The sequence below is a fragment of the Puma concolor genome, chromosome B3 (genome assembly GCF_028749965.1).
Source record: "Puma concolor isolate L17-30 chromosome B3, mPumCon1.1.hap2, whole genome shotgun sequence".
Classification (NCBI taxonomy): Eukaryota; Metazoa; Chordata; class Mammalia; order Carnivora; family Felidae; genus Puma; species Puma concolor.
The window spans coordinates 87,506,222-87,533,322 of NC_141672.1; the positions used below are offsets into that span (position 1 = coordinate 87,506,222).

Here is a 27,101-nt window from a genome sequence, read left to right on the forward strand (position 1 = left end):
TTACCACCATCAGTTGTAATTCATCTTAGCTGATTCTACTTCAGGTTGTACTGAATTAGTGTTGTCCCAGAATCTTTGAAAATATTCTTGCCTCTTGTTCCATGCAGATTTTTCATACAAGCTAATTGTAATTACTTAATTACTTCAATTAGTTACTGTATTAACATCTCAAATAAATGATAATAACTGAGAAGTATTGGTAACTTTTGTTGATTCATCAAGAACCAAGGTAACACTCAAAATCATTTGCCTTGAGATAGTGTGATTACTTATTTATTTATTTATAAATTACTATAAATAAATAATCAATCTCTACACGCAGTGTGGGGCTTGAACTCACAATCCTAAGATCAAGAGTTGGATGCTTTACTGACTGGGTGCCCAGCCAGGTGCCCTGTGTCTTAATCTATAGAATTTTTTTTTACGTTTTTATTTATTTTTGGCAGAGAGTGAGCGAGCGCGAGCTGGGGAGGGGCAGAGAGAGAAGGAGACACAGAATCCGAAGCAGGCTCCAGGCTCCGAGCTGTCAATACAGAGCCCGATGTGGGGCTCAAACCCATGAACCATGAGATCATGACCTGGGCCAAAGTTGGACGCCTCACCGACTGAGCCACCCAGGTGCCCCTAGAGTATATATATATTTTTTTTACTGACACAGCTACCACTGTCTTCAACTCTTAGAGCTATTATTCTTGCCAAAAGGCTTGTAATCTTAAATAAATTTATTTTTATAGATGCATTTCTTTGGCCGCTACAAACATGATTTAATTAACTCACTGTTGATATAAGATGCTTTCCTTGTTTGGCTAACAAATGAGCCACTCAGAAGTTTACTTTGATTGCATCTTCATTTTTATTTTTGTGAAGAAATTCAGCTGTGATGAGATCTACTATTTAAATTTTCTAATTTTTCTGACTGTGTTTTCCTGTGAGTTGGAAATATTGTGCTGAGTGCTTAGTCTGGTAATGTTGATGTAGATAGATTATATTCTCAGCACAGCTGTGGTGGCATTGCATGATAAACATAATGCTTTGCTATCTAATTTGATAATAAAATTATCTGTACTTCATCGTATTATGATATTTGAAGCTCACTTTTTATCTTGTTTTGACATGAAAGGTATGCTCTAGTAATGAAAAAATGGGGGCACCTGGGTGGCTCAGTTGGTTGAGCGTCCTACTCATGATTTCTGCCTGGGTAATGATCTCATGGTTAATGGGTTCAAGCCCAGTGTTGAGCTCTGTGCTGACAGTGTGGAGCCTGCTTGGGATTTCTCTTTCTCCCTCTTTCTCTTTTCCTCCCCCCTGCTCATGCGCATGAGCATGTGCTCTCTCTCTTGAGCGAGCTCTGTCTGTAAATAAACATTAAAAAAAAATGTATGGGGGCGCCTGGGTGCCTCAGTCGGTTGAGCGTCTGACTTCGGCTCAGGTCATGATCTGGGGGTCTGTGAGTTTGAGCCCCGCGTTGGGCTCTCTGCTGACAGCTCAGAGCCTGGAGCCTGCTTCAGATTCTGTGCCTCTCTTTCTCTCTGCCCCTCTCCTGCTCATGCTGTGTGTGTGTGTGTGTGTGTGTGTGTCTCTGTCAAAAATAAATAAACATTAAAAAAAATGTATGGCAGTAAGTATAGTGCTTGGGAAGCTTTCAAGTTATAACTTCACTGTTATTTCTAGTAGTGTTCTGAGCAGCAGCACAAAACCATTAGAATGCCATATATGGTTTTGTAAATACAGAAGTTTGCCCTTGTAAAAGCAGCAAAGACAATATGTAAATAAATAAATGTGGCAATGTTTTAATAAAACTTTATTTATGGGCACTTAAAATTGAATTATGGGGCGCCTAGGTGGGTCAGTTAGTTAAGTGTCTGATTTCTGCTAAGGTCCTGATCTCACAGTTCGTGAGTTCAAACCCCACATTGGGCTCTGTGCTGACAGCTCAGAACCTGGAGCCTGCTTCCGATTATGTGTCTCCCTCTCTCTGCCCCTCCCCTGCTGGACTCTATCTCTCAAAAATAAATAAACATTAAAAATTTTTTTTAAGTAAAAAAAATTGAATTATAACACATTATGAAACATTCTTTTGATTTCTTTACAACCATTTAAAAATGTAAAAACATTCTTAGCTCATAGACTGAACAAAAACAGGCTCTTATTGGCCTGTGGGCTGTAACAGTTTGCCAACTTCTCCCTTAACCCAAAAGAATAAGTTTAATGGGAGGAAAATCATGCTGATGGAGTTAGGTCTCTGAGAGAAATAAATCATTCTTATCTTATTGACAATCCTTAAATCATACCATTTCAACTGGTTTATGTCAGGATTGATATCTCCTTAGAAGAGAAAAAAGAAAAGACAAAAGAGATTAATAAGAGTTTATGTAGTTTAGTTTTTACTTATTTAAGAAAAAACTTGTACAATTTTGTGTTCTTAAATTTTAATTTTTAATTTTATTTTATTATTTTTTTAATGTTTAGTTTTGAGAGAGAGAGAGCGTGCAAGCTGGACAGGGGCAGAGACAGAGGGAGACACAGAATCCAAAGCAGGTTCCAGGCTCTGAGTTGTCAGCAGGGAGCCCAATGCGGGGTTCAAACCCACAAACTGGGAGATCATGACATGAGCCAAAGTCATATACTTAACCCTGTGCCACCCAGGTGCCTCTGTGTTGTTTTTTTTAATGTTTATTAATTTTTTAGAGTGGGGAAGAGAGATAGCAAGTCAGGGAGGGGCAGAGAGAGAGGGAGACAGAGGATCCAAAGCAGGCTCCTCACTGACAGCAGTGAGCCCTATGTGGGGCTGGAACTCACAAACCATGAGATTATGACTTGAACCAAAGTTGGCTTCTTTACTGACTGAGCCACCCCGGGTGCCCCACAATTTTGTGTTTTTTGTTCTCTTCACCTCTTATATTTCTGAGTTTCTAATCGTAGGCTTTTTTATGTGAAAATATTATACAAATAGGAATTTTCTTTCCCCATAAGAAAAATGTTTTAAGATTTTTGACTTACTAGTAAATGTAGAATAAATTTAAAAAATGGGATGTACTTATTTTAGTTTTGTTTGTAATTTTAATTTTGACTGATTTTGCACAAGATAGAAAATGAGTAAGTATTTATATTTGTAACTTTCAGTTTCTACAATTCTTAAATTATGAGGTTGTAGAAACTTCAATAGAGTGGTATGAAATTGTAAGTAGATGGAGTTTATCCCCAGGGACGATTTAGGAAAACTAGGTATACTCTTACAGGTATTCTACAAAATCCTTTATGAGGATTGGGTGAAAACCAAATAATACTTTGTTCCTTCTTATTGTGTACAAGTGTGTGGTAGTGATTGTTCATTCTTTTCAAAAAAATTTTTTTAAATGTTTTTATTTTTGAGAGAGAGAGAGCACGCACGCGCGCTTGAGCATGAGTTGGGGAGGGGCAGAGAGAGAGGGAGACACAGGATTGGAAGCAGGCTCCAGGCACTGAACTGTCAGCACAGAGCCTGATGCAGGGCTCGAACTCCCAAACCATGAGATCATGACCTGAGCTGAAGTCGGACACTCAACCCACTGAACCACCCAGGCACCCTTTTTAAAAAATTCTTTTAATGTTTATTCATTTTTGAGAGACCGAGACAGAGCACGATCAGGGGAGGGGCACAGAGAGAAAGGGAGACACAGGCTCCAGACTCTGAGCTGTCAGCACAGAACGTGATGCAGGGCTCGAACTCAAGAACTGCGAGATCATGACCTGAGCCAAAGCCAGGTGCTTAACCTACTGAGCCACCCAGGTGCCCTGGTTGTTCATTCTTTATTGTTAATTTTTAAAAATGTATTTTTGATAGACTATTACTAGCTTCACTGTTAGAGGTGCGTTAGATTAATCAACGCCTTGGAAAGATAAGAATCAGTACAAATGTGAGTTTACGTTTTGATGAAGTTAGCTGTATAAATGAAAGTGATTTTTGATTATTTTATTGATTTTTTTTGGTAATAAACTTAGCAATTATATGGATTTCCTATTTTCTTGATTTTCTTGAAAGATATTTTATCTAAATTAAAAAACAAATTTTTAATGTTTATTTTTGAGACAGAGAGAGAGCATGAGCTGGGGAGGGGGATAGAGAGGGAGACACAGAATCTGAAGCAGGTTCCAGGCTCTGAGCTGTCAGCACAGAGCCCAATGTGAGGCTCGAACTCATCAACCGCAAAATCATGCCCTGAGCCGAATCGGACCCTCAACTGACTGAGCGACCCAGGTGCCCCTTATCTAAATTTTTAGTATTTTATGTTTTTATTTATTTAGTTCTCTTTATTCATAAAGAATATTTATTGCTGAAAGATGAGGCGCCCTGCTGGTTTGATTGGTGGAGCATATGGCTTGGTCTTGGGGTTGTAAGTTCACACCCTAAATTGGGCATAGAGTTAACTTAAAAAAATAAAATCTTTTTTTTTTTTAAAGAATATTTATTGCTGATAGAACTTTAAGATTATATTTAATTCATGGAAGTTTAGCAACTGAATTATTACAGGGTCCTGGTTTTTCACCAGTTGGAATTACTTTGTAAATAACTATTTCTGAAGAATTTTATATACAGGATGTTTTCTGGATAGTTTATTGTTAATGGCTTTAAACCTTTGTGAATAAAACCTTTTTCCCCCCAATTGTGCCTGTCTATTGTTAATTTTTTTTCATCATGATAAGTGTACTCTGTAATCCCATCTCCTATTTCCCCATACCCCCATCCACCTCCCCTCTGTTTAACCATCCATTTGTTCTCTATAGTTAAGAGTCTCTTTCTTAGTTTGTGTCTCTTTTTTTTTTGCCCTTTGCTTGTTTGCTGTGTTTCTTAAATTTCACATATGAGTGTGTTCATGGGGCATTTGTCTTTCTCTGACTTCTTTTGCTCAGCATTATACTCTCTGTCTCTGTTCATGTTGTTGCCAATGCCAAAGTTTAATTCTATTTTATGGCTGAATAATATTCCATTACTATATATACCACATTTTTATCCACTCCTCCCTTGATAGATGCTTGGGCTCCTTCCATAGTTTGCCCGTTGTAAATAATGCCGCAATAAACATAAGGGTGCCTGTATTCATTTGAATTAGTGTTTGTATATTCTTTGGGTAAATACACCCATTAGTGAGATTACTGGATCATAGGGTAGTTCTCTTTTTAATTTTTTGAGGAAACTCCATATTATTTTCCACAATGGCCACACCAATTTGCATTCCCACCAATAGTGCAATAGTTCCTTTTTCCCCACATTGTCTTCAACACTTGTTGTTTCTTGTGTTTTTTGATTTTAGCCATTCTGACAGGTATGAGGTGATATCTCACTGTAATTTGAATTTGCATTTCCCTGATGATGAGTGATATTGAGCATCTTTTCATGTGTCTGTTAGCAGTCTATATATTAAAAGACTTTTTTGGGGGGAGAGATCAAACCATTTTATTGAGGGGCTTTGGGAAAAGTTTGAAGGAGAGGAGGACAGTGACATTCGATGTCCTCTGCCTGGCTGGCATCTTTCCAGCTATCTATTTAGAGAGTGTGTATAAGTGGAGGAGGGGGAGACAGAGAGAGCGAGAGCAAGAGCGAGAGCGAGCCTGATGCTGGGCTTGATCCCATGACCCTAGGATCATGACCTGAGCCCAAATCAAGAGTCAGACCCAGGAACCCCAAGACATTTTAAGTTTAAGTGGAGAATGGAGAAAACAACTTTAATTTTCAGGATGAATTTAAAAGACTTAAATTTAGGGTTCTGTGACAATTTTTATAAATTGTTATATATAATTGTCTTGGTTATTGTAGAAAAATATTTAAATATACGTACATCATATGATGCAAGTAAAAGACACAGTTGTTGCTCTGTACATCAACTTAGAGTGGTGATTTTTTAAAAAATTTATTTTTTGATAGAATAAGCAGGGGTGGGGCAGAGAGGGGGAGAGAGAATCCCAAGCAGGCTGCACACTGTCAGTACAGAGCCTGATGGGGGGCTCAAACTCAAGAACTGTGAGATCATGACCTGAGCAGAAATCAGGAGTTGGACGCTTAACCTACTGAGCCACCCAGGCTGCCCTGGAGTAGTGAGTTTTGAAGACTCTTAATTTTCTTTTCTTTTTTTTTTAAAATGTTTGTTTATTTTTGAGAGACTACAAGTGGGAAGGGGCAGAGAGAAGGGGACAGAGGATAGGAAGCAGGCTCTGTGCTGACAGTAGCGAGTCCGATGTGGGGCTGGAAGTCACGAACTGTGAGATCATGACCTTAGCCAAAGTCTGATGCTCAACCAACTGAGCCACCCAGGTACCCCTAGAGTGGTGATTTTTGACGAATCTTGACTTTTCGATCTGTTGTGCTAAGTTTTCTAGTGCAAAATCTTTCTTGAGACTAATCCTTTTTTTTTTTTTTTCTATTTATTTTTGTGAGAGTACAATGGGGAGGGGGCAGGGGAGGGGACAGAGGATCTTAAGCCTGCTCTGTGCTGACAGGCTGATAGCAGCGAGACTGATGTGGGGCTTGAACTCACAAACCATGAGATCACCACCTGAGATTCACCCGACTGAGCCATCCAGGTGCCCCTTAGACTGATCTTTTTAAAAGTTTATTTTATGTAGTTGCTTTAAAAATACAGTACGTGACTCGGGGCGCCTGGATGGCTCAGTCGGTTGAGCGTCCGACTTTGGCTCAGGTCACGATCTCGCGGTTCGTGAGTTCGAGCCCCGCGTCGGGCTCTGGGCTGATGGCTCGGAGCCTGGAGCCTGCTTCCGGTTCTGTGTCTCCTTCTCTCTCTGCCCCTACCCCGTTCATGCTCTGTCTCTCTCTGTCCCAAAGGTAAATAAACGTTAAAAAAAATTTTTTTTAAAAATACAGTACGTGACTAATATTTTTAAAGTTATAAGTTAATTTATTAAGAATTAAACAAGGGCACTTGGGTGGCTCAGTCAGTTAAATGTCTGATTTCATTCAGCTCAGGTCATGATCTTGTGGTCTGTGGGTTTGAGCCCCTCATTGGGTTCTGTGCTGACAGCTCGGAGCTTGGAGCCTGCTTCAGATTCTCTCTGACCACCCCCCCCCCCCGACTGTGCTCTGTCTCTCTCAAAAATAAACATTAAAAAAAATTTTGTTTTAAAGAAGTAAACAATGGATGGAGTACCTAGGTGGCACAGTTAAGTGACTGATTCTTGAATTTGGCTTAGGTCATGATCCCAGGATTGTGGGATTGAGCCCATGTGGGGTCCATGCTGAGGGTGCAGCCTGCTTAAGATTCTCTCTCTTAAAAAAAAAAAAAAACAAAAATTAAACAATGGCTAACAGTTATTGGGGACATCTAGCTGGCTTCGTCAGTAGAGTATGCAACTCTTGATTTTGGTTGCCTTGTGTTGGGTATAGAAATTACTAAAAAATAAATAAACTTAAAAAAAGCAACAATGGCTAAGTTATAGAATGAATGTTCTGTGTGGCACAGGTACCTTGCTCTCTGCTTTAAATTGATTTACACTTTATTTAATCCTCTTAATAGGTCTTTGATGTAGGAACTGTTGTGTTATTTCCATTTTAAATATGATAAAACTGGGCACCTGGCTGGCTCAGTGAGAAGAACATGCAACTCTTGATCTCAGGGTTGTAGGTTTGAGCCCCACGTTGGGTATAGAAATTACTTAAAATCCTTAAATAGTTTTTTTTAATGTTTATTTTTTGAGAGAGAGACAGAGACAGAGTGTGAGTGAGGGAGGGGCAGAAAGAGAAGGAGACAGAATCCCAAGCAGGCTCCAGGCTCTGAGCTGTCAGCACAGAGCCTGATGTGGGGCTTGAACTCAAGAACAAGATCATGACCTCAGCTGAAGTTGGATGCCTAACTGACTGAGCCAGCCAGGCACGCCTAAGTAGTTTTTTTTTCAAATGTTTATTTATTTTTGAGAGGATTACTTCCAATCTTTAAAAGAAAATAAAGATGAGAGTTGCGTTGGTGGCTCAATTGGTTGAGTGTCTGATTTTGGCTCAGGTCATGATCACAAGGTTTGTGGGTTCAAACCCCACGTCGGGCTTTGCGCAGACAGCTTCCAGTCTGCTTTGGATTCTGTATCTCCCTCTCTCTGCCCCTCCCCACTTGCACATGCTCCTGCTTTCTCTCTCTCTCTCAAAAATACACATTAAAACAAAAAGATGCAAAACTGAGGCACCAATAAATTAAGGAATTTGCTTAAGTCACACAATCAGGAGTGGTAGAATTGGGATTCACTGGGACTCCAGAATCTTTGTTCTTAACCACTTCATGGAACTGCTTTGGTGTGTCTGCTGTTATCCTTCTTTTTAAAGCTTTAATCCCTTAAAATGTGCATTTCAGAAATCCTACTCAGAGAAATACCGTTACTCTTTGGAGTCTTGGTGTTTCTTCTGTTATTATTGCTCAACCTTATCTGTCTACCCTCCCATCACTTCTCCTCTTTTTCCAGTAGTGAGAATTAGTATAGATCAAGGGTAAATAAAACTAGTGAAATAGGGAAGCCAGGGGTCGTATTAGTTTTGGCTCTTAAGGAAAAAAGTATAAAAAGTTTTACATATATATAATTACTGAAAACATTAACTTAAAGATAAATGTCTAATTATCAGAGACACTTCCAAACAACTAATAAGCAGAAACAAAAGGCCAGGACCCTTAAATAACCTACCTTATATAAACACCAATCTTTTCTCCCCTGTTGTTAGGTGGTGAACATTTTAGCAAGTTAGTGTCATATTGTGTCATTCCAGGTTACTGGAAAATTACTTCAGTAATCTGTGTGTGTACATTGGTTAGGGTTGTATTTTTCACGTTGAATCACAAAAAAGTTTGAGAAATACATATATAGTGTATATAATACCAAATTTATTTTTTAATTTTCAGAGTTCCTTGCAGACTCTCTTCCTGTACACTTTAGTTCTTTAGGTTTGTTAATCTCATTTGATGAGCTTCAGGTAAAAATATGTTGATGTTTTCCAGATTTACTTTTTTGCTAGCCCCTCTTCTCTTTCAGCTCTGGTGGTTCTTAACCGTTTTTGGGGGGAGGTCATACACTCCTTTGAAAATCTTAAAATCTTAATGGACTCGCTCTAGAAGATTGTTACCATACATACATTACACAAAATTCTCACAATTTTGGGAGTTTTTTAAGACATCCTCCCCTAAGATCATTTATGGATTGATTAGAGTGCCACCTCCAGATGAGCTCTCTGAACAATTTAATTTAATATAGTTCTTCCAAAATACATCAATGATTTCCTAGTCTATATCTTCATATGTGTCTCTCCAGAGCACTAGACCCTGATATCCATTTACTTACTGGTAATCTGGATGTCCTCTTGCATACTCTAATTTGTTCATGGGCTATTTTTATTTACTTATTTTTTACTGAAGTTTAGTTGATACACAATGTTACATTAGTTTCAGGTGTACAACTAGTGACTGGACAAGTTTATACATTATGCTCTGCTCACCACAAGTGAGCACCAACTGTAGTCATAGAATTCTATTATAATACCATTGAGCATGTACTGTATGCCATACCTTTTATTCTGGTGACTGATTCCATAACAGTAAGGAACAGTTATTCCATAACTGCAAACCTGTCTTTCTCACTCTGCACTATTCTAGTTTATTTATTTTTATTTGAGAGAGAACATGAGCAGGAGAGAGAAAGAGAAAAATCGTAAGCAGTCTCCAATGGAGGGTTCATTGCCATGAACCTGGGATCATGACTTGAGCCCAAATCAAGAGTCAGACACTCAACTGATTGAGCGACCCAGGCCCCCACTACTTTTTATTTTAATCCACGAAACACTGTGTAGTTCCCTTGAACACATTCTTATTCTTTGAGACATTCTTTCCTCCCTAGCTTCTGTGAGGCTACTCTCACCTATTTTTTTCTTATTTCTGTAACATCTTCTCTTCCTCCTCCCTTGATTCTACTTAAAAAAAATTTTTTTTGTTGTTAATGTTGGGAGCGCCTGGGTGGCTCAGTTGGTTAAGTGTTGGACTTCAGCTCAGGTCGTGATCTCACGGTTTGTGAGTTTGAGCCCCGTGTCGGGCTCTTTGCTGACAGTTCAGAGCCTAGAGCCTGCTTCGGATTCTGTGTCTCCCTGTCTCTGCCCCTGCCCCGCTTGCTTGCTCTCTCTCTCTCTCTCTCTCTCAAAAATAAACATTAAACATAAACATTAAAAGAAAATGTTTATTTATTTTTTATTTATTTATTTTTTAAAATTTTTTTTTTTCAACGTTTATTTGTTTTTGGGACAGAGAGAGACAGAGCATGAACGGGGGAGGGGCAGAGAGGGAGGGAGACACAGAATCGGAAACAGGCTCCAGGCTCTGAGCCATCAGCCCAGAGCCCGATGCGGGGCTCGAACTCACGGACCGCGAGATCGTGACCTGGCTGAAGTCGGACGCTCAACCGACTGCGCCACCCAGGCGCCCCGAAAATGTTTATTTTTGAGAGAGAGAGTGAGCGAGCAGGGGAGGGATAGAGAGAGAGAGTCCAAAGCAGGCTCCATGTCTTGAGCTGTCTGCACAGAGCGGATGCGGGGCTCGAACTCACAAACCTTGAGATCATGACCTGAGCCAAAGTCAGATGGGTAACCGATTAAGCCACCCAGGTGCCCCCTCTTTGATTCTGCTTATACTGCTTATCCTCTAAATGTTTATTTTCCCAGGAATCTAACCTTAACCCTTTGAGCTTTTTTCACTATATACATTTTGGACGAACTTTTCCAAATCCCTGGCTTCACATACTCCCTAAAACTTTGTATATAACTAAAGTTCACACCTTTGCTATCAAATACCTATTAGACATTTCCACTCAGATCAGTGGTTCCTAAGTACTTGGGGGATTACATATCTCTTTAAGAATTGGATTAAAGAGGGGCTTCTGGGTGGCTCATTCAGTTAAGCATCCAACTTCGGCTCAGATCTTGATCTCTCTGTTCCCCAGTCAAGCCCCACGTCAGGCTCTGTGCTGACAGCTCAGAGTTTGGAGCCTGTTTCAGATTCTGTGTCTCCCTCTCTCTCTGCCCCTCCTGACTTATACTCGGTCTCTCTCTCTCTCTCTCTCTAAAATAAATAAACATTAAAAAAAAATTAAAAAGAATTAAAGATAGATCTTTCTCCCCAGAGAAGTACACACGTACCCCAAATTTTGCATACCAGTTTGGTATGTTCATATCCCTCGCCAGAGCTCCTCCTTGGACTCTGTAGATATCTGTGGTCTCCTAATTAATTTTTAGAAATGTTTGTTTATTTTTGAGAGAAAGATGAAGTGCGAGCAGGGGAGGAGCAGAGAGAGGGAGATACAGAATTCAAAACAGGCTTCAAGCTCTGAGTTGTCAGTACAGAGTCGGATGTGGGGCTGGAAATCATGAGCCAGGAGATCATGACCTGAGCTGAAGTTGGGCGCATAACAGACTGAGCCATTCAGGTGCTCCTGTGGTCTTCTAATTAAGTTGTGACCTAAGATGGTCCTAAGCTGCCTTAAATTCAGCATGTCCAACATTGACACAATCATCATTGCCTCTAACTCATTTTATTCTTATCCCTCTCACATATGCCTCTAAATATAATCATTTGGCTTTTAATTATGTACTAATTTATTCATTCTGCAAATATGTGAATGCTTTATATCTAACACAGGGTCTAAGTATATAGTGTTTTTTATTTTTTAATTTTATTTTTTATTTTTAAAAATTCACATCCAAATTAGCATATAGTGCAACAATGATTTCAGGAGTAGATTCCTTAATGCCCTTTACCCATTTAGCCCATTACCCCCCCACAACCCCTCCAGTAACCCTCAGTTTCTTCTCCATATTTATGAGTGTCTTCTGTTTTGTCCCCCTCCCTGTTTTTATATTATTTTTGTTTCCCATCTCTTATGTTCATCTGTTTTGTCTCTTAAAGTCCTCATATGAGTGAAGTCATATGATATTTGTCCTTCTCTGACTGACTCATTTTGCTTAGCATAATACCCTCCAGTTCCATCCACGTAGTTGCAAATGGCAAGATTTCATTCTTTTTGATTGCCGAGTAATACTCCATTGTATATATATACCACATCTTCTTATCCATTCATCCATCAATGGACATTTGGGCTCTTTCCATACTTTGGCTATTGTTGATAGTGCTGCTATCAACATGGGGGTGCATGTGTCCCTTCAAAACAGCACACCTGTATCCCATGGATAAATGCCTAGTAGTACAATTGCTGGGTCATAGGGTAGTTATATTTTTAGTTTTTTTGAGGAACCTCCATACTGTTTTCCAGAGTGGATGCACCAGCTTATGTTCCCCTGAGTATATCGTGTTGAACAAAACAGACATAATCTGTTTTCTCAAAGCTTACTCTATAGCCTAGTGGTTAAAAGCATGAACTTTCGGGGATGCCTGGATGGCTCAGTCGGTTGGGCATACGACTCTTGATTTTGGCTTGGGTTACGATCCCAGGGTCATGGGATCAAGCCCTGAGTTTGGCTCTGTGCTGAGCATGGAACCTGCTTGAGATTCTTTCTCTCTTTCCCTCTGTCCCTCTCCCTTGCCCATATGTTCTTTCTAAATTAAAAAAAATAAAAGCGTGAACTTTGGGTTCAAACTATGACTCCTTAGTGCTTTATGACTAACAGTAAATTATTTAATCTGTCTATACCTCAGTTTTATCTCTGAAATTAGGATAATAGTAGTGCCTGCTTCATTGGTTGTTAGTATTAAATGATTTAATATGTGTAAAATGCACAGTAAATGTTAGCTTTTATTATTTGTGGAGGAGATAGACATTAAATGATCCTAAATATATATATTGATGAAGGTCCTGAAGTAACAGAACAGGGTACTGTGAGAGAGAATTTAGATTTGGGGGTAGGGATACCATTGCTACAAAAGTTGGATTTAGACAGACCTGAAAGATAAATTGATGTTAACTAGGTAAAGATTTGTGGAGATTAGAAGCATTTCAGGTAAAAGAAAAGGTGGTGCGAAGGCCCGAGGTAGTAAAGTGTTTGGAGTATTTGATAAATAGAAGGTTATTGTACGTGAAGTAAGGTAAATTAGGGGGAGAAAGATGTGAATACAGAGATCTGTAGTCCATATTATAGAGTTTGGATTTTACTCTGAATGAAATGAGAAGCTAGTGGAAGCTTATGAATGGCAGAGACAGCACGAACTGATTTATCTTCAGAAAAGGTCACTTGATGCTGTGTGGAGAATGGATTAGAGAAGAGCTAGAATGAATGCCTAGAGATCAAGTTAAGAGTCCATTGGGTGGGGGAAAGAGTCTGTTGCAGTAGTCCAGGTAAAAGCTGTTGACATTTAGGACTAGGGTGGCAGCAATGGAGGTGGAGTGAAACATTTGGATTAGAAAAAATTTTTAAAAAATTTTTCTGTTAAGTTTGTTTATTTATTTAGACATGAGCAGGGGAGGGGCAGAGAGAGGGAGAGAGAGAAAATCCCAAGCAGGCTCTGCACCATCAGCACGGAGCCCAGTGTGGGGTTCGAACCCTGAAACCGTGAGAACATTACCTGAGCTGAAATCAAGAGTTGATTGCTTAACTGACTGAGCCACTCAGGTGCCTTGGTCTACATCATCTTAAGCAGTGGCCACAGGTAATTTTATTAAAACAGATGAGTTTGAGTATGTCCTATATCTTCTTATAATCCTTTGGATGACTCTTTTTTTTTTCCTATAAAATGAAGTTCCCAACTCTTGATTGCTAGGTGTACTGTATAAATAGGCTTCCCTTTGCCTTTTCTAGTCCTTATAGCTTTGCTTCTCTACAGATCATGGGCATTTTTAATTGTAGCCATATTACAGTAATTGTGCTTCCTGAATGTGTTTCCTCTCTAGTTCCTCTGTCTTCACCTAGGCTGCTTTCTGTCTCAAATGCTTTTCTTCTGTACCTACCTTGCGTGTCCTCTTTCATGCCTTACTAATTTCTACTCATTTTTACTTTCTTAGAATTCTTCTCTAACTTCCTCACTCTAATTTAGCTGCCCTGTTTTTGTGTTTTCATCGTACCCTGGGCAGAGAGCCATATTTACTAATAGGATTCTTTGTTTTGCTTTAGTTTTTGTTTATTGATGATTGGTTATAGGAGTATTGGGTTTCTGATAATTAATTGCAAGCTCTTGAGAGTAGGAAAGTCTGTCTTTGTGTTCTAAGATCTATACATGATGAATGCTCAATAAATGTTTGACTTGAGGAATTAGTGAATATTCTGGTCTTTTATATAGCGTGCCTTTGTACAAATTGTTCTCTGTTTAGAATGCCTTTTCCTTTGCTTTGTCACCTTCTGCACATCCTTTAACACTAAGCCTTACTTGATACGTCGGTGACAGTTCCTCCTTCCACCATGCTTCTATTCTATAGTTTTTCTTTTCAGTACCCTGATAAATATTTGACAGGACAGAATAAAGATCAAATGTCCATTGATAGATGAATGAATAAAGAAGATGTGGTGTATGTATGTGTACACACACACACAAACATACACATGGAATATTACTCAGCTATAAAAAGAATCAAATCTTGTCATTTACAATAACATGTCTGGACCTAGAGGTTTAATGCTGAGTAAAGTAAGTCACTTAGAGAAAGACGAATAGAATATGATTTCACTCATATTTGGAATGTAAGAAACAAAACAAATGAGCAAACAGGAAAAAAAAAAGAGCCAAAACCTAGACTTTTTATTAAAAAAAAAAAAAAACACACAGCTTTTGTTTTTGAGAGAGTTCAGGAGGGGTAGAGAGAGAGGAGAGAGACAGAATCCCAAGCAGGGTCTGCATTGCCAGCCTCGAGCCTGAAGTGGGGCTCGAATTCATGAACTGTGAGATTATGACCTGAGCCAAAAATCAAGAGTCAGACATTCAACCGACTGAGCCACCCAGGTGCACCAAAACAGACTCTTTAAAAAAAAAAAAATTTTTTTTTTAATGTTTATTCTTGAGACAGAGACAGAGTGTGAACAGGGGAGGGGCAGAGAGAGAGGGAGACACAGAATCTGAAACAGGCTCCAGGCTCTGAGCTGTCAGCACAGAGCCCGACACGGGGCTCGAACCCACAAACTGTGAGATCATGACCGGAGCCGAAGTCGGATGCTTAACCAACTGAGCCACCCAGGTTCCCCCAAAACAGACTCTTCATACAGAGAACAACCTGGTGGTTGCCAGAGGGAGGTGTGTGGGAGGATGAGTGAAAGAGATAAAGGAGATTAATAGTACATTTATCTTGATGAGCACTGAGAAATGTATATAGAATTGTTGAATCATTATTATTGTTTGCCTGACACTAATATAGCATTACACGTTGATTATACTTGAATAAAAAAAAATGTTTGAGTGAATGTATGTATATCACGAGCATCATGTAGTTGTAGATTGAATAAATATTTCCTAAGTGTCCGATTGCATTTCACAGTGTAGGTTACTGCAACATGGTACTAATCTTACCTGTTGCATTGACTTGTACTTCGGTGTTTTATACAGGCAGTCCTATCTCCAAATTCTGGATAATTTTTACAGTTCTTTATTTGCTGACTGTGTAGATGTTACCTGCCATGCTTCCTTTTCTCTCTCATTAACTTTATTTTTACTTTATGACCCGCCTCAAAAGTCCACTCTTCTTTGTAACCTTCCTAGATTCCCTAGGTTGTGTGTGTTCCTACAGTATTTCTAGAAGGCTTTTTCCAAACTGCTAACAACAGTATTGCAATGTGATCATAGTGTGTCTTTATCTAGAACTTGAGCTTCTTGAAGGGACTTATTTTTATTCATTCCTTTAATCCTTGTTCAGTGCCCAGTTGGTGCTTAACAAATATTTATTAAGCTGATTGTATCCTTATTTATTTTATTTGTGCTTAGATAACCCAGAGAATGTTGGGTAGGACTAAGTCTTGGGAAGAAAAATCTTGTCTCTGTGTAATTTCTATGATTCATGGTCTATATGCAGTAAAACCTTGGTTTGTGACATAATTCATTCTGGAAACGTGCTTGTAATCTAAAGCACTTGTGTATCAAAGTGAATTTCCCCATAAGAAATAACAAAAACTCAGATGATTTGTTTCAGAACCCAAAAATAGTCCTATAAAAATGATTTCGATACTGAAAATACAAAATATAAAGAAAAATAAATTAACCTGCACATACCTTTGAAAACCCTCATGGCTGCTGTGAGGGAGACAAGAGAGAGGAGGGTTACTGTGGAGCATGACTTTAACTATCACTGCTATCTATTGGCTCAATGGAGTCTTTTTTTTTCTTGCAGCTTAAACAAGGAACCTGTCCAGTGACACTTGCTTTTGCCTCATTTTGAGGATTTCATGGAAATGTGACATTGCATTGTCATTAAACAGACACATTGCTTGCACTGCTACAGTCTTACTCAGGTGGTGCTTTTTTATTCAGGTGGTGCTTTTCTACAAAATTTTGTACCATTTCTCACATTTTACACATCTACCTAATCTCATTTGAAGTGAGGGTTTCCTCCGCCTTTTTCTCCTCCTCCTCTGCAGATGAGATTCAGACATAGACTTCTTAAAATCTTGCAATTTCGGCTACTCTCATAATACCTTATTCCTACTTCTTGATGATTTCTTCCTTAAGCTCCATTGTAATCAACTCCTTACCGCCTTTTCAACCTGTTTCTGGCTGGGGGCTATTGTATACGCTTGCACAGATGTTGATTACAGTACAGTGTTAATAAACTCTTGTCATATACTGTATTTAATGTAACTGGCAATAAGACAGCAGAGGAAAGGGTCTCTGTCTGCAGGCAGCCTGACCTAGACTGAAGCAAAGCATTCCCAAGCTTACTCTTGTATGGAAAAGCAAAGGACTGTCCATAGGTGCTTTGAAGCGACAAAAAATACACTAGTGGCATTTGTGAGCACCCCTTCTAATGTCCCGAAAAATCTGAATTCTGTCAAACACTGTGGCGTGAGACTGAGCATCCGAGCATGGGAGATGATCACCCGCAACCCCTCAGAGAGAGAGAGAGAGAGAGAGAGAGAGAGAGAAAGAGAGAACCATTGGTTCAGTTGTGATCATATGACACTTGGTATTGTGTACTACTCGTATTGCAAGTCACTGCTCATTTTTCAAGTTAAAATTTATTAGAAATGTTTGCTCATCTTTCAGAACACTTGCAGAACCAGTTACTTCCAATCCAAGATTTTACTGTATAAGTAATTTGGATAATGTATTCAAGGTGCTTGAATAATCTTTATATTCTCTATTTCAATACAGCTTTCTCCTCTTCTTTAACAGGTGTTCCCTGCCCTCCAGTGGTTATATCATGGTTAACATTTTTTAATAAACATAAAGGTTATAAAATCCTTTTATGGTGTTTATTTTTAAGTCATATTGAAAATCCCATTAGGTTTAATTTTCAGGTAAAACAATGCAACCCCCCCCCCCGCCGTTTTCCCATATTCTGATATGCCTAAAGCCCAACTTAAACTAAGTATAGCTTAACCTGCTTATTCTTTTGCCACGATGAGCCACTATGTGTCTCACAGTTTATTTTTTTATTTTTGAGAGAGCATGGAGAGGAGAGACAGAGAGAGAGGGAGATGCAGAATCCAAAGCAGGCTCCAGGCTTCACACTGTCAGTGCAGAGCCCAACTCCGAGCTTGAACTTACGAACTCCAACATCATGACCTGAGCCGAAGTCGGACATTTAACTGACTGAGCCACCCAGGTGCCCTGGTGTCCCACAGTTTTGAAGTATGTAGTGATTAGTTGGGAAGTTCACTCAGTCTGACCTTGGTTCTTGGTTTCACTACATTGTTCTCGTGTAGCTATGACAATGTTCTAGCATCTTGCTCCCATGCAGAAACTATCATCTTGTTTTCAGAAACAATGTCCCTCCCCCCCCCCCCCCACCGCCTCCCCAGCACACACTCACAGTAGATTGCTAATCGTGTGGCTATTCTTTAGTGTGGATTGCTGTATCTCCTGGCTAACATCCTTTTCTTTTCTGTTACTGATGAGGAGAGGCTGACTCTTAATTTATTGGTCAGGTGACTTATACCCCATCCTATGCCTTTTGTAGGTTATTTTTTCTCAGAAGACCAAATCTTAGCTATCTAGGGACCCTGATGGCCAGCAGTTATTTCTAAATACTTGCTGCATAGTTTTCAATAGTATATCATGAAATAAAGGCAATGTAGTAAATTTTTCATGTATCTAAATTATTAAAAACAAAAGATTTATTATGAGCTGTACTTCCTAGATTTTTGGTCTTAAAATACCCATTATTTTAAGAAAGAATGGTAATAGTAGGTAGGATACTTTGTAGCATAAAAATTTCGGTCACCTTTGATGGTCAACTAAACATTTTTTTTTTAAGTTTATTTATTTTGAGAGAGCACCATGTGTACCTGCACACGTGCTCATGACCGGGGGAGGGGGAGAGACAGGGTAGTGTGGAGCCCCATGGACTGACAGTAGAGAGCCTGATGTGGGGCTCCATATTATGAACTGTGACCTGAGCCAAAACTAAGAGTCTGAAACTTAACTGACTGAGCCACCCAGGCTCCGCAACTAAATCTTTTTTGAGGGGAAATTTACTGATCTGTAATGTCCCAGGAGTCTAGGAACTGCTGTGTTGACCATAGATCACTTCTCTGAAGCATTATGGTCTTTCATGTAAAGTAAGTATGGCTTCTTTTACATGCATTTGCAGACAGTTTTTCAGTGATTTTTTCTGTCATAGTCTTCTTTATTTTTGCCTGATTCCAGCTGTGAAATTTACTTGCTGTCTCTCAGTCCTCTTTGGCCAGTAGTTCTACTTTCTGTTTTTGTAAGTTCTCATGTGTGTTTTAAATCTCCATGCAGCTCTAAGCTTAGGTAAATTTCTTCCTGTTTTTCCTTTTATGCTTTCCTAGATAAGATGTTTCTTTTAAGGGCTTAGTAGTACGTAGACATCTTTTATTGTTTATATTTCTTTTAGATCCATTCTTTTTTATTTTGTAATTCATCTGAAACTAGCTTCTTTTTTTAAAGTTTATTTTGAGAGAGAGAGCATGTGTGTATGCATGTGGGAGTGGGGGAGGGACAGAGAAAGAGAGGGGGAGAGAGAATCTTAAGTAAGCTCTGCACTGTTAGTGCAGGGCCCAGCTCGGAGCTAGAACCCATGGACCCTGAGATCATGATCTGAGCCGAAATCAAAAGTAGAGGCTTAGCTGACTGAGCCATTCAGATGCCCCTGAAACTAGCTTCTTAAACTTCATTTATGTTACCGATTTCTGACATTTTTCTTTTAGGTCTTAGTTAAACAAATTCACTTCTACTAAGGTATCCTTAAAATTTTTTTTTAATGTTTCTTTTTGAGAGAGAGAAAGAGAGCACAAGTAGGGGAGGGGCAGAGAGAGAGAGAGGGAGAGAGGATCTGAAGTGGCCACTGTGCTGATGGCAGAGCCTGATGGGGGGGCCAAACTGCAAGATCTTGGAGGTTAAGACAAGTTTTCTGAGGTGACCTAGCTTAGGCATGAAGGGTGGGTAAATAGCGGTTAGGTTTGAGGCATCTGGGAAGATCTTAGCAGAGGGTGAAGAACATGATTATATGGGCTTAAGATATGAGGCAGCAAGGGGCAATGGCATTTCTTAATGAAACTGAGCTGAAGTCCGACACTTAACTGAATGAGCTACCCAGGTGCCTCACCAAGGTATTCTTTATTTTATTTATTTAATCAAAAAAATTTTTAACATTGTTGAGAGAGAAGAGAGAGAGAGAGAGAGAGAGAGAGAGAGAGAGAGACAGAATATGAGCATGGGAGGGGCAGAGAGAGGGGGAGAAGACAGAGAATCTGAAACAGGTTCCAGGCTCTGAGCTGTCAGCACACAGCCTGATGTGGGGGTCGAACTCACAAACGAGATCATGACCTGAGCTGAAGTCGGATGCTTTAACTGACTGAGCCACCCAGGTGCCCCTCCAAGGTATTCTTTATTTCTGAAGATATTTACTGTTTTTTTCTTTTCTTGTAGATGAGTATATACAGATGGCAGTCTTTGTTACAACTTGTTGCTTTTATTATCAGATGGTAAATTATAGAATCAAAATATTTCTTCCATTGCAAAGAATTTGCCTTTGTTGGTTTTCTGAGTAATAGTCATTTGAACACCGTTCGGGCAAAAAACAGTCAATAAGTAATTAGACTTTCCTAGGAAAATATTCTTATCTCCAAGTATCTGTCAAAAATATCCATTTCTCTAAGGAGAAATAATTTGTGGTGAGAGTCAGTGATACTAGTTTTGTTGTTATTATTTTGGTACTAGTTTTTTCTAATTACAACTGTACCCCTTTGGAAAACATTGGTCAAAGCAGAATGCTTGTTTTCATATATAACATGAGTATGGTTAAATGATATATTATGATCCTGTTTTCCAGACCCTAAATTGTTGGACATTCAGTCAGTATTTGATACTTGCACGGAAAACTGGGACCTGTGGTTTCATATTCATTTATTCAACAGATAATATCTTTTTGCTGTTTCAGGCATTGTTAGGTACTGGAATAGAGTTGATCTAACAGTCTAGTGGGCAAGACATTAATTAATACATAGTTTTAAAAATAGTTAGATTTGTGGTAGGTGCTAAAAGAAATATAAGGTACTGTGAAAGCATGTTACAGGGAGACCACCTCTGATCTTGGAGGTTAAGAAAAGTTTTCTGAGGAGGTGACCTAGCTTAGGCATGAAGGGTGGGTAAATAGCAGTTAGGGTTGAAGCATCTGGGAAGATCTTAGCAGAGGGTGAAGAACATGATTATGTGGGCTTAAGGTATGAGGCAGCAAGGGGAAATGGCATTTCTTAATGAACGCTGATAACATTCTATCACATTTCTATCCTCTTTTACATCCTTTTTTTTTTTTTTTAAACATTTTTATTTTGAGGGACAGAGAGAGACAGAGTGCGAGCAGGGGAGGGGCAGAGAGAGAGAGGGAGACACGCAATCTGAAGCATTGGAGAGCAAGGGAGACTCGAACCCACCAACTGTGAGATCATGACCTGAGGCGAAGTCGGATGGTCAACCAACCGAGCCACCCCGGCGCCCCTATCCTCTTCTACATCCTTAACGTCTCTCATCATTTTTTAAAACGTGCTTTTCATCACATTACTATGCTGGTTAAGAAAGTTTTAAAGCTTTTTATTTAGTACATTGTTAGCTCCTTGAAGGCAGGATTTTTGCCACTTTAAAACAAAATTTTTGTTTTAATGTTTATTTTTGAGAGAGAGAGAGTGAGTGAGTGAGTGGGAGAGGAGCAGAGAGAGAGGGAGACACAGAATCCAAAGCAGGCTCCAGGCTCAGCGCAGGGCTCATACTCATGAACAGTGAGATCATGGCCTGAGCTGAAGTCGGGATGTTTACCCGTTTGAGCCACCTAGGCGCCCCACTTTTTGCCACTTTTAATTCCTTAGTCCAGGTTTCAGATATTGGAGCTAATCATATTTTGCCCCTAGATAGGAGTTGGTTTTAGTTGCAGTGCTAAATGGTAGGCAAGGATGGGGTTGTGTGTAAGCTAGTATGATTCTCTTTTTTTTTCCCTTGTGCCTACTACACAAGTTTATTGCTAGTGAAGGAATTTTTTTGTAAAAAGCCATTTTTGTAAACTAGTCTGTATGTAGCTGGTTTTTATTGTGTTAAGATACTGTAAATAAGACTACAACCCAGGGATTTTGGGGTATGTGTGGGTGATGGTTTGGTCTAAAGATTTAAGATGCTCAAGACTGAAGATTTTAGTCATTTTGAGAGAAGTATGTCACTAGTAGATACTGGAACTGAGTAAGTTGGATCTGAATAGATTGGATAAGGAATATAGTTTGTTATTTTTTAAAGTGGATCCTGTTAAGTTGTGCCGACTCTTCAGAGTTCTGGTTTACACATCTGAACAGTGCATGAAATGCTAGTCTTTCCTCTATCCTCAGCATATACAAGGCATTCAAATACTTGAATAGGAAAAATGTACATGTAAGTGGAATAGGGCCTTTGTGTTTATAGAGCAATCTCGGATCAAATTTGTGTTTATATTCCATGCATTCTCTGTCCCTACCTCCCTTAATATTTAGTAAAATATCTTTGAAAGCTCAACCAAGGGAAACCAAGGGAAAGATTTTTATATTAGGCTGGATGAACAAGGGTGAGCTATGATAACTGAAATGAGAGAATTTCTTTTTTTTAATTAAAAAAAATTATTTTAGGGGTGCCTGGGTGGCTCAGTCGGTTGAGTGTCCCGACTTCGGCTCAGGTCATGATCTCACAGTTTGTGAGTTTGAGCCCACGTCGGGCTCTCTGCTGACAGCTCTGAGCCTGGAGCCTGCTTTGGATTCTGTGTCTCCTCTCTCTGCCCCTCCCCAACTTGTGCTCTCGCTATGTCTCTCAAAAAATAAATAAATTTAAAAAATTAAAAATTAAAAAAAATTATTTTAGAGGGAAAGCACCAGAGCAGGGCGGGGGTGGGGTTGGGGGTGGGGAGTGGGGAGAGAGAGAATCTCAAACAAGCTCCACACTGTAAATGAATAGGCTGACTGGAGGCTGGATCTAATGAACCATGAGATCATGACCTGAACTGAGTTGGATGCTTAACCAAGTGAGCCACCCAGGTGCCTGAAATGAGAGAATTTTCATAGCAAGGTGAAACTCTGGAGTGTCAGCTTTAGCAGTTACTTAGCTTGGCACTCTAAACACTTGGGTTATATAAAAATGCCCTTTAAAGGAAGAAGTTCTTTTTGTTGTTGTTGTTGTATTTTGAGAGACATTGCTCATGTGAGGGAGGGGCAGAGAAAGCAGGAAAGAGTGAATCTCAAGCAGGGTCTTCACTGCCAGTACAGAGCCTGATGTGGGGGCTCATTACCATGAACCATGAGATCATGTGCTGAGCCGAAATCAAGAATTGGACACTTAACCAACTGAGCTGCCCAAGCACCCCAAAAGAAGTTCTTATATATATCTATCTATCCAAAGAATACAACCAAGGACCCAAGTTTGAGAAACACTGCCTTAAAAGTTGAGTTTAGCCGTTTTAAGAAGGTACTTGAAAAAGCAAACCAAGAAGTGGTTACTTGGTACTAGCATGTTAAACCAAAAATGGGCCACTGAAATGGTGTGCAGTATCATTTTTAGACTAAATGAAAACAACATAAGTTCTCAGATTTTTTTTTAATGTTTATTCATCTATTGAGTGAAAAAGTGCATGTGCTCATGAGCAGGGAAGGGGCAGAGAGAGAGGGAGGGGGAGAGAGAATCCCAAGTAGGCTCTTTGCTAAAAGTGAGATCATGACCTGAGCCAAAATCAAGAGTCAGATGGTTAACCGACTGAGCTACTCAGGCACCTGCTCCCGTTTTTTTTTTTTTTTTTTTTTAAGTTTGAGAGAGAGTGTGTGAGCATAAACATGTGCACATGAGCAGGGGAGGGCAGTGAGAGGAAAGAGAAAACTCCAGGCAGGTTCCATGCTCAGTGCAGACCCTGATGTGGGGCTCAATCCTACAACCTTGTGATCATGACCTGCACTGAGGTCAGGAGTCGGTTGCTTAATCAACTGAGCCACCCAGGCACCCCTCAGATTCTTGGTGGTACATCTCTAGACCTTTACAGGTTAGGCAGACCCTACTTTGAAAAAACTATGGGTAGTTTTATCTTTTCCACTAGGAGATCCAGTGCTGAATCTTCAAAATATGCTGGTGGTTTGAAAAGATCTGGCATTTCATAATGTTTGCTTGTTGTAGGGAGGAAGAAAATCTCCACTTTCCCTGTCTCCCAAGATGTTCCTGAGATTCTCCAATGAGTGATACCACTTATGTTAACTTGTCTCTTTTGGGATGTAACTACCACTGCATATAGTTGTTAACCAGTAATCAGTCATTTACATCTTAGAATCAGATGCTTTAATGCTAAGTCAACATATTTTATTTCTGACTTTAATTTTGTATGAGGAAACCTTAGACCCTTGAGAGGAAGGTATTCTTGGAAGAAGTGGGAGATTCTGACAAGGCAGGAAAAGAGGTTTTTGGGGTCAGGGAAGAGGAGTAAGGTGTCAAAGAAACTGGCACTTTTCACTTTTGCCTAGGATCTTGCATATTATTCTTTTGTTGTGCTCATGATGCTGTTGACAATGCCTGAATGGGGATTTCAGAGGATCTTCAGAAGCCTGTAATCTTTAGCCTACACATTTTCCAGTCCATACTAATTCCAGAAGTTTCTTCCTATGGTGCAGCAGAGGGAGTGCCCAATGAAGAGAAAAAAGACCCTTCTTCCTAATATGCCTGGAGTCCAGCTCTGATCAGTCCTGTTGGGATAAGCCTCTTCCTCTTGGCTCCTTTCTTTCAAATCCCTCATTCTTCTTCATAGTGTTTTGTTTTAAGTCATCTAGCAATTAATATGTTCCCAATTCTTGCTAATCTTCTAAGAGTGAAAGAATAGTTTGGAAATACGGACCACAATTTCTACTCTTAACTACGGACTTCTATTTTGCCTCTTCTAAGTTTAAACAACTCTCCCTTTTTACTTGAGTGTTAGCAGCTCAGAAGAAAGAGTGGCTGATAAGGGGTAGGGAAGAAAAAATAATTTTTGAAGTTTGGGAGAAATACTGTTCCTTAATTATTAGTTCAGCAGTGGCCTGGCATAATATTCAGCAGTGTTCCCTTTGCACTTCATAGCTTAAATATCTTGAACAAACAAAAACTGAAAACACAGGATCAAGGCATGAAAGCTTAATCTGTGTTGCAAAATTCTTGTTTCCACCTTTTACTGTTTTATTAGGACAGCTTTCATCTTTAGATCAGGCAAGTTAGTGGCAACTCTTCTTCCTTTCCCATTTGGTAACGGAGTTTTCGGTCTCCTTCCTACTTTCCTAGTGTTCTTCGGTCGTGGATATTGCAGACTCAACCACCCCCGTCTCGGTCTTTTCTTCAAGGTTTCCCGACGGTCTGGCGCTATCCAAACCTACAGCACATTGGGGAGGACGATCACGGATTCTTTTGATGAGCTCGGGAAGCCCCCCGGGGCTGTGGAGTCAGATGTGGGTGGGGCTGGGTGCGGCAGGGGCGGGGCCGCCGAGGAGCCCGAGGGAAACGGTGGAGGGCACTTTTTTGAGAAAGCCCGCGGGCGCAGGTTTCACGGTTTTCACGAAGTCTTCGTGTGTGAGGCTGAGGGAATTGGGGTGCCTTCTTCCTCCCTCGCCTTTCTTGATTCTGGAAGCTTCATTAGGCTTTTATCGGTTTCTGGGACCCGGAAAACCAGCGGCTTCAGCTCCAGGGGCGGGTCCCAAGGGTCTTGTCGCTGCTCCGGGGCCGTTTGGCCTCCTGGTGTTGGGGGAGGGGCGAGGGAGGTGCTGCTCGCGCCTCCTTTTGCGCTTGCGCGGTGGGCTCTTAGTGGGTAGGAGCGCGTGCGCGGTGACGTGGACGTCCGGTGCGCGCGCAGGCTCTTCAGCTGGAGCGGACACACGGTGTGCGAACCGAACAGAATAACCCGCCCCCAGCGGGATGTGAAGGACTACGGGTGAGGCCGGCCACGCCCCGCACGGTAACTCTCGGGCCTGGGTGGAGGGCGTCCTTTTACTACTGGCCCGATTGGAGTTTTTCGAGAGTTTGAAGCGCTTGTGGATTTGAACAGCGTGAGAAGCGTTCCTTGTGCGATCTTCGCACGCCCCAGCCAGGCCCGGCCTTGCGCGGGGCGCCGTTGGCGCGCGCCTGTGGCCCCCTGAGCGAGGCTGCGCATGTCACCTCGCGCGCGTCCCCGGCCTCACTTCCGCGTCGCGCAGCAAACTCACTGGTAACATCGACGCCAGAGAGAGCGGCCACGAGGCGGGCGGGGTGAGAAGCGCCCTTGGCGCGGCCCTGCCCTCGCGTGCGTGGGGTGCCGCACCGCATGGTACGCTCCGCATGGTACGCTCCGCATGATGACTTTCAGCGCGGCGCGGGGCTTTAGGTCGAGAGCTCTGCTTGTGCGCTTTGCATTTTAGAGCTCAGGTCTCGGGGTTCAAAAAACTCTGAGGGAAACGGTGCTGACGTCGCTTTTTAAGGAGCTGTGTGCAGCTTTTTGACACCTGTGTAAACGTCTCTTTAGCTTGTAATTTCCGGGCAAGTTGTTTGAGGCAGGACCGCGCGTGAGTTTAGTAAGGAAGGCGAGGAAGTGAGCCGTACGGGAGTGGGAACTCGGTAAACAAAGACCGGTGGCTAGTAAGTGCAGAAATGAGGGCGGGGAAAACAGGTGGGAAGAGCAGGTGTTATTTTCCTTTTTCCTCCGTGGGCAGCCTTTGGTTAGTTCTCTGTTTATGAGGTTTCCCGTGTTTGTTAAATTGTCAAGTAGGTGTCTGCTCTCAGTGGTAGGTGGGTCTGGGATATAACTAAGTTTATTTGAGCGCTAGTAACCAAAGTTGAGGGACGTGTGTGCGAAGAGTATGGAGAAGTTAGAGATCATTTCATACTGGATTAAGAGTGGAAAATGGTAATGTCTTTGAAGATTTTTGCTTTGCTTTGGGAACCCCGGGGATGCCTCCTTCTGGGGAGGGTGCAAGAAGGGGGGATGAGGGAGGTCTCAAAGGAGGGGGTGACTGATGGCAGAATGCGAGTGACCAAAGTACACCTTCTTCTGAGGGAAGACCACACTCCCAGGGTTCGCCTCGCCGAAGCAGACACGTGGATGAAGAGAACTCTCGCGCCCACCCGCGCGCCACCAGTGGGTGTTGTAAAGCTTCTCAGGCTTCTGCGGTGTAATCCCTGGCAAATACTGCCTGTTCTGCCTCTTCTTTTTGGGCACGACGCCGCGGCTAGGCTGCAGGGAAAGTGCCTGGAGGCGGCGTGACGACTGCTGGGAAGGGGGCTGGCCCGAGAGGGCCGGGTGGCTGGTTCTGTAGTCTCCACGGTAACAGAATGCGACTGGATCCCGCGGAGCGTTCGGCAGGTTCCGGCCGGCGGCACGTGATCTGTCGGGACTCTTCTCCGGAAGAGCTTTCCTTGCGGCATTTTTTCACGTGGTTGTCGGCCAGCTGGCCTCTGCAGTTAAAAAGCGGTGATTGTGGGCCCTTGATAGTCGACGGCGACTGCTCTTCCTGGGGACTGGCAGGAGCCTTTTTCACTTACAAGGGTATGGGGTCAGTGTTG

At 41.1% G+C, this 27,101-nt stretch overlaps 1 protein-coding gene across 12 annotated transcripts in view; it reads left to right on the forward strand.

The window, feature by feature from the left end:
- Positions 1-27,101, forward strand: part of MGA (MAX dimerization protein MGA) — a 172,350-nt gene that overhangs the window by 43,096 nt on the left and 102,153 nt on the right. For 2 of the 12 annotated variants that reach the window (XM_086710417.1, XM_086710425.1), the window contains exon 1: positions 25,122-25,521. The exons of 3 other annotated variants lie outside the window; for them this stretch is intronic. The gene's annotated coding sequence lies outside the window, so the exon portion shown is untranslated. Of the gene's footprint in view, positions 1-25,121; positions 25,522-25,546; positions 25,870-27,101 lie in introns of those variants that run through there. 7 more of the 12 variants (XM_025919005.2, XM_086710423.1, XM_086710421.1 and 4 more) reach the window with 6 other exon arrangements.